This window comes from Halichoerus grypus, chromosome 4 (genome assembly GCF_964656455.1).
Source record: "Halichoerus grypus chromosome 4, mHalGry1.hap1.1, whole genome shotgun sequence".
In the NCBI taxonomy this organism is placed as follows: Eukaryota; Metazoa; Chordata; class Mammalia; order Carnivora; family Phocidae; genus Halichoerus; species Halichoerus grypus.
This window is the reverse complement of record NC_135715.1, coordinates 37,050,094-37,057,141: the sequence shown is the minus strand read 5'-3', so window position 1 is coordinate 37,057,141 and position 7,048 is coordinate 37,050,094. Positions and strand designations below refer to the sequence as shown.

The following is a 7,048-nucleotide window of genomic DNA, read 5'->3' as shown; positions in this document are numbered from 1 at the left end:
CGGGGAAAGGGAGAAAAAAAAGACATTCAAGGATCAAAGAGAACCTTGGAATAATACGGCAGGAGACGGTGCTCATCTGGGCTCCAGGGCAGAGGGGGCAACAAACTTCAATAAAGGAAAGGTTGAAACAAAACAAAACAAATTGAATACGTTCCACCAGTTATCCCCAAATCCCTTTGCCACAATATAGTGTTTCGAGTAAAACAATTCAGAGAAAGGTGATCTTCATGCAGAGGCAGCAAACAGGACTCTAAACAGAGGGAGAGGTCCAGTGTGAGTATAGGGACATGCAGAGGAACAGGGTTTGGCCAATGAGCCTCAGGAGCTGCTGACCCTGCTACCTGTCTGACAACAACCAACTGGACCACCCTGATCAACCAGCTGGCCTCGGGAGGATCAAGGGGTGCAGTTTTTATTTAGCGTCTCAGGGGCAAAGTTTCAAGGATTTGATTTTTGGTTTACTGGCAAAAAGGGAAAATTCACAGTTTCGGGTTCGGTATAGAGATAATCCAGCATCCACGATGCCCTCTGTTAAGAAAAAGGGTTTCTCCAGCACATGGATCCATTCTCAGCTACCTGGCTGTATTCTGGGAGGTACCACCTCTCTCAAATCTGACTACTCAAAAGTTAGTCCTCACTAACAGTCTGGGAGGGACCACTCAGGCTTAAAAAGGTAGCAGATAATGGGACTGTCATCTTTTACACATTTTCCTTCTTGAATCTCTAATGGTCAGAGTGGTGAAGAAAGGGAGAAGCCCATCAGGGATAAAAAGTCTCAGCACTGCTTTCTGACAAGACTGTCCTGAGGGAACATGTAACAAGGTGAATGTAGATGGTGGAAAGTGGCCACTTACACAAATCCTTTCCAGTAGCGTTCACCCCACCAGAGACCCATGCACCTCAACTTTGGAGGTTTTATCAATGTCGGGCCAGGGGAGAGGCAGCAGGTCCAACAAGGACAGAGATTTGGTTCACCTGTATGTCTTAGTATAGCTTTCCAAATTTAGGAAGGATGAGAAAATGTGCAAAAAGGTCCTTCACGTGACTTGATTCCCTCAACCCAGTCCCCAGTCTACTCTGGGTGATAAAAGATCAGGAATTCAACAAGCCCCAACTTTCTAGAACTCATATGCATTACCTAACAGGTGCTCTGGGTTTATCCTGCAAGAGACTATCTGGAGAGAAAGTAAAGAATATTCTTGTTTAAAGACTTGATACTTCCCCCCCTAGTTCTAGCCCCTGCTTCCCAAATCTCTGGTCAGAATTATCCCGAGAATATGGCTACTTGCTGGGGAGAAACTCATTTTCCTGAAGTCACTTATCCAAAAGAGATGCTGGGCGATATGTATACAAAATCAAAAATCGGGGCGCCTGCTTAAGCGACTGCCTTCGGCTCAGGTCATGATCCTGGAGTCCCAGGATCGAGTCCGGCATCTCCCTCTGACCCTCTCTCCTCTCATGCTCTCTCTCTCTCATTCTCTCAAATAAACAAATAGAATCTTTAAAAAAAAAAAAAAAGCAAAAATAAATATTAATGCACAAAAAGGCTTTGTGAGTTCATTAAAACCACTTGCTTGTGAAACAGCCCCGGGATCCTGCCGAGTCCTACCAAGGGCAGTGTCGAGCCCAAGGCCAGGGACTCCCAGAGCTCAGCCAAGCAGAGTGAGGTAGGGTGTTACTGAGGTGCCACCCTGTGAATATGTGGGATCCGAAGGCCTCACCCTCAAGTCTTCTTTGGGCAAGACCCCCTCAAAAGTCAATGAAGAACAGAGACAACCAGCCCCAAAGACTGCGTAGTCACTTTGCCCAGTCACCTAGGTAGGGCCTGAGCCAGCTGCTGTCCATTAGCGCTCCCTGGTGGGGACATAACGACAGATCAGGATAAATTCCCGCAGGTCAAAGGTGAACTGCCAAAGCTCCTGGCCGTTAGCACAAAATAAACCACCGGCTACCTGACTGGGACAAACAGAATGCACATAACCTCTACACACCACCAGTTCCTTGGGCCTCTTTAATCCTGAAGGGCTCACAGTCCACTACTCTCCCACCTCAGGGTCTTCTCATCCGTAGTACAGGCCAAACACACTTCTAGGGGGGAGACTGGATGTAAATTAAGGCAAGGCTGGGCTTTCAGAGACATCCCCACCTCTCCACCAGGACCATTAAGGTCAATGGAGGTAGCCAGATGTCAAGTGACTATATCACAGTGGCTCCCCATCCTCTTTACCCCCCAGGGAAGGCCTGACATGCTGGGCTGTCACTCCATAAAATCATGTTTCTTTGGAATTGAGGAGAGAAGAGAAACCTCCCTTTCTGCCCATCCAGGCTGCCACTTCGGCTGGCACCACACAATGACTCTTCTGGCTGACAAGGATTCATCCCAAAGCTTGCTGACCCCAGTTTGGATCTAGCTGCCAAAAGATTTTCCTGTCCAATCAGCAGATTAGAGTCTTGGAACAAGCAGGCCCCTCCAGCCCTCCAGCTGTCCTGCTGACTCGTCTTTTCTGAGCGACCAAATTCCCAAAATCTCCCTCATAGCTGCTGTCCCAGGTGGAAATCTGGCAATAATACCCACAGTGATAACCTCTCGCCACCTCCTCTATTCAGTGAGGCTGTTGGTTGGGTTCTTAGCAGCCTAAAACCTATCAGTAACCTAAAACTGGAGAGGTTGGGGAAGGCGATCTAGTCGACACCAATTGCCTGACAAGATCCCTAAACCAGCCTCTGAAGAATAAAAAACACAGTCCTTGGTGGGCAAGAACAGGTAAGGAGGTAAACATGATAGGACTGCGGCTTCTCAAGAACAGTAACAGCTCATGTGCTTTCTTCTTTTTTCTTCCCTAAACACAAGACAGAACGGGATTCCTAGCAAGGCAAAATTTGAAACTTCGGCTAAAGAGGGAACGACAGCCATCAGAAAATCAACACCCTGGCTGCCGCCTGGGAGCTCCCCTGGCTCTGCTGGGATCCAGTCAGCCGTCCAGGCTCTTTGCTGCCTCTTTGCAATGGTCACGGTACAAGAAGGTCTGCTTAACGGTGAAGTCGAGCAGGTCCGTGCACGCACACGCGCCTGCTCGTGGGGCTGTGGGGGCCGCAGCCTGTGCAGCGGTACCTCAGGGCCCCCAAGTGCGTCTCCAGGCAGCACTGGATGGCTGCATGGCCTTGGAAGAACTTGTGGCACCCCTTACACCTACAGCTTCCCGCCTGGGGATCCACCAGAGGTAGCTGAACTCGCTTGTGTGGCCAAACCTTTTGCCGCAGACCTTAGAGCTGTACTTGCTGTTCCCGGGCCGGCCCTGTGAGCCAGGTCCTCACTCAGGAGCTCCTTGGCTGGAAGCTTCCACTTCTGGACTGCTCCGTGCGATAGCCCCAAACCGGGCCTTGCCGCCAGGCCACCGTTGTATTTGTGCTGCTGACACGGTAGCGACCGGCAGCCTCTGACTTGAAGCTCCGGCCGCACAAGTGGCAGGGGACTTCCATTCTTCCAGGCTGTGGTGCACGGCCATTTGCTTCTCTGGGGGGTGCCAGGCCACAAAGCCGTTCACACAGACGGAGCAGGAGAGGACTGAAGTGCCGAGGTGAAGAGCATGTGCCATCCGGGGCTGCAGAGGTGAAGTGGTGCTGGTCACAGATACCGCAGGCCTGGCACCGTCCAAGTTTAGATGGTCAAGGACGGGGCTCTGGACCATGTGGAGATGTTTGGCCTGTGCCTTCCCACAGACAGCGCATTTCAACTCTGTGGAGGCTGCACCTGAAAACAAACCCAGAATTCCCAGTCACGGGATCATTGGGGTGGGCAGTGATGTTGTTCTCAAATGTTCCATCCCGTGGGTGGAGGGTCAGCTGCCACTTGATAATGAACTTAGTTTCACATGTGTCACAAGAGGAGAGGAAAATACCAATGTGGAATAGAACATGGGTCATCTGGGAGTTTCGCTGCTAGCAGTGGGTCTCACAGAACTTGCGGTTGCCTGTCAGTGGGTCCATGGGGTCCTGAGCATGCTGTCAGATCCAGTGATTGCTGTGTTCTAGAACTTTCTTGCACACCTGGCAGGGCATGGCCTTATTCTCGCAGTTATCATTCTCTCCAAAAGTCAGCTCGTCTTCACTGGTATCTCTCAACTCATTCACCTCCTCAGCTATGCCTGTCTCCTGAGTGGGGTCTTCAAACTGCAAGTCATCATCCCCTGGGTTGTCCAGCTGGAACTCATCCATCTTCTCAAAGCCAGGATCTTTGGAGTGGTTGCTATTGCTCCCACAGGAATTGGTTCCCCTGCTGATGTCTATTTGCACTGTCAGGAGGAAAGAAACTATTTTTACTGAAGTCTCCACTGCTCTAAACTTTGTATGGCGGGCGGGAGCTGGGTCATCATCCTACTAACAGGCATGGAAGGAGGAGGGGCATCATGGTCTTCTGTCTTCGGTGGCAGGGGCTGTTGCAGCAGACACAAGCTATGGTTAGTGTCATTGGTAACATTTCTCTCTTCCTCCTTATAGCTTCCTCCAGCATCACTAGGTAACACATAGTTCCTATCAGGACCAATGGGCTCCCCACCATCCCAGCGTTCTTCAAGGGGACGAGTGGGTTCTGCTGAGTTACAACTCTGGGTAGCACTGGTGCTGGTCCAGAGCGTGGCCACAGCAGTGCTCTCCAGGCCAGGGAAGGTGGAGGGCCAGGCCTCGAAGAGATCCTCCACACCCAGACTCAATTACCTCTTAGATGACCCCAACATTGATCGGGTCTGTCAAGGCCTCTGATGTGTAGCCAAAGCTCAGAGTCTTCTCAGCGTTGGCAGGGGTGATAAAGTCCACCACATTGGTCCTGGTAGCATCAAGCCCAATATTCAGGAAAAGTTTCTGGAAGTATCTAGCCATACAAGCCCTCACAGCTTTGTGGGCCAGGAAGGAGACGCTCCCCAACACAATGGCGACATCACACATGGTTTCCCAGAGCTGGCGCTTACTGAGTTCCTTCAGCAGGTTGTTGGGGTGGTTGTTGCTTTGCAGTTTGATCCTCATGCCCATTTTAGCAGCTCCTGTGAAGTGGCCCCCTTATCAGCACAGTTCATCTGCTCCTTGAGTGTGAGCAGCATCGCTGCCGCCTCACATAAAAGCCCATCCCGACCAGGAGGGGGTGCCCCATATTGATTGTTTCTTAAGTGGTAACTGTATTTGTAACCAAAAGGTGCACTGCAAATATGATCTCCTATCTTTTCTCCCCAGCACATTCATCTCTGGCCTGGACACTTGCAGGAACTTCCTAACACATCTTCCAGCTTTCTCTCTTATTCTATTTCAAACATCTCTGTGGCTGCCAAAGTGATCTTTTTTAAAATTAAAATAAAATAATATGACTTGTCTACTATAATATATCATTATCTTCTCTCAGCACTTAGAATCAAAATTATTTCTACATATTCTACAGGATCTTATATGGCCTGAGCCCTATTTATCTTCACAGTGGCCTTTTCAACCATTCTTTCCTTTTGTTCAATATACACTCATCACACTGGTCATTTTCAATTCTTTCTCAGCTTAGAGAATTCCACCATGGAGGTTCCAAGGCTTTGAGTTGTTCTCCCTTCAGCCTTTCACATAGCATTAAAAAATTAAAAAATAAAATTAAAAAAATACTTCATCTTTTTCTATAAATGTCATCTCTACAAAGATTATTTCTGTGACCATTCCATATAATACACAGCTCTTCCCATAACATCATGTTACTCTCTATTATAAAGACATTCCTTATTGCTTAAAGTATTATTAAATATTAACTACATATTAAGCTATTATTAATATTTGATAACTATGTTATGTTAGATATTAACTGTTTTGTTTCTATGATTTTTTTCTCTATTTTGAAGCAGACCAGCCAGACGTTTGTGCCCCTCTCTCACTCAGATGTGCTTCTTGTGAATGATGTTAAGGTGTGAATTGTAGAGAAGAAAACAAAAAGACCCTTACAGAAAACAGGATCTCTTATTTGTTCTCTGGAAACCTAAGTTCCTTAAGAATTTTGCGAATAGAGAACAGAGACAGATGAGTGCCTCTGAGGAGAGAAAAGATTGAATAGGAGAATCGATGGTGATTTATTCTAGGTGTTCCCATGAGAGTAATACCCATACACCACTACCTTGCAGAGACCTGAGGCAGTGGTTTCAACTCCAGACAGATGATCTCATGGTGTGGTTTGAAATGTTCTGGAAAAGACTGGTGAATGTGAGGTTGCACATTAGCATATTGCAACCTCAAGGTATTACTGAGCATTGATAGTGAGCACATCAAAGATATCCAGGATGGGATAAAGATACGGCAATTAACCTCCCTTTCTATCACCACAGTTGAATTGTATTGTTGTGAAGCCGTAGAGAAAGGAGCACGGTCTGAGGACTACATTAGATTCAATTCCCTGCCCTCATTGTAAGATAGGACTTCAAAGTCAGTTTTAATATGATTTCAGGTCAATAAAGAAACGTGGCTTTTTGTTCTCACATCTGAACTTTTTGTGTAGGATTCACATGGAAAACTCTCATGTGCTTCTCATTGTTGTTTACCACCCAGGTTTACATCTGCTTGAATGAATATTACGTACCTAACATCTAATAGACTTACTGGTAAAGAATAGGAACACAATACATAGTTTTGTTAATCAATTAATAAAATGTGATCTGATTTTTGCAGGAGGGGAAAGGAAAAAATAACTCGGCCAAAATGAAACGACTCTTTAATACCTGAGTCCGGCCTTTGCTTATGAACCTTGAGCTCTTAGCCACTGTGCTGAAGCTTCCTCTGTGTCTGGAAGGAAACAACTCCAAACTGGTAGGTCTGGCATTTACAACATTCATAAAAACAACGCATCATGAGAATAGATAGATGATGAGTTAAGACGAGTGTCCTGAGAGGACTGGGGGACTTAGAATATTATAAAACACATTTGGGAAGGTTAATCAGAGGTCAATTTTTTTTTTTTTTTCTGAACAATTAAACTCTTAAGAAAATACTGGGGAATTTAACTAACATAAATCATGCAGCAAGTTGTAGAGGCAGC

The 7,048-nt window shown here is 46.9% G+C and overlaps 1 pseudogene; it reads right to left on the bottom strand.

The window, feature by feature from the left end:
* Positions 1 to 2,972: 2,972 nt before the first annotated feature.
* On the bottom strand, positions 2,973 to 5,025 carry LOC118554074 (zinc finger and BTB domain-containing protein 39-like; annotated as a pseudogene).
* Positions 5,026 to 7,048: the final 2,023 nt, after the last annotated feature.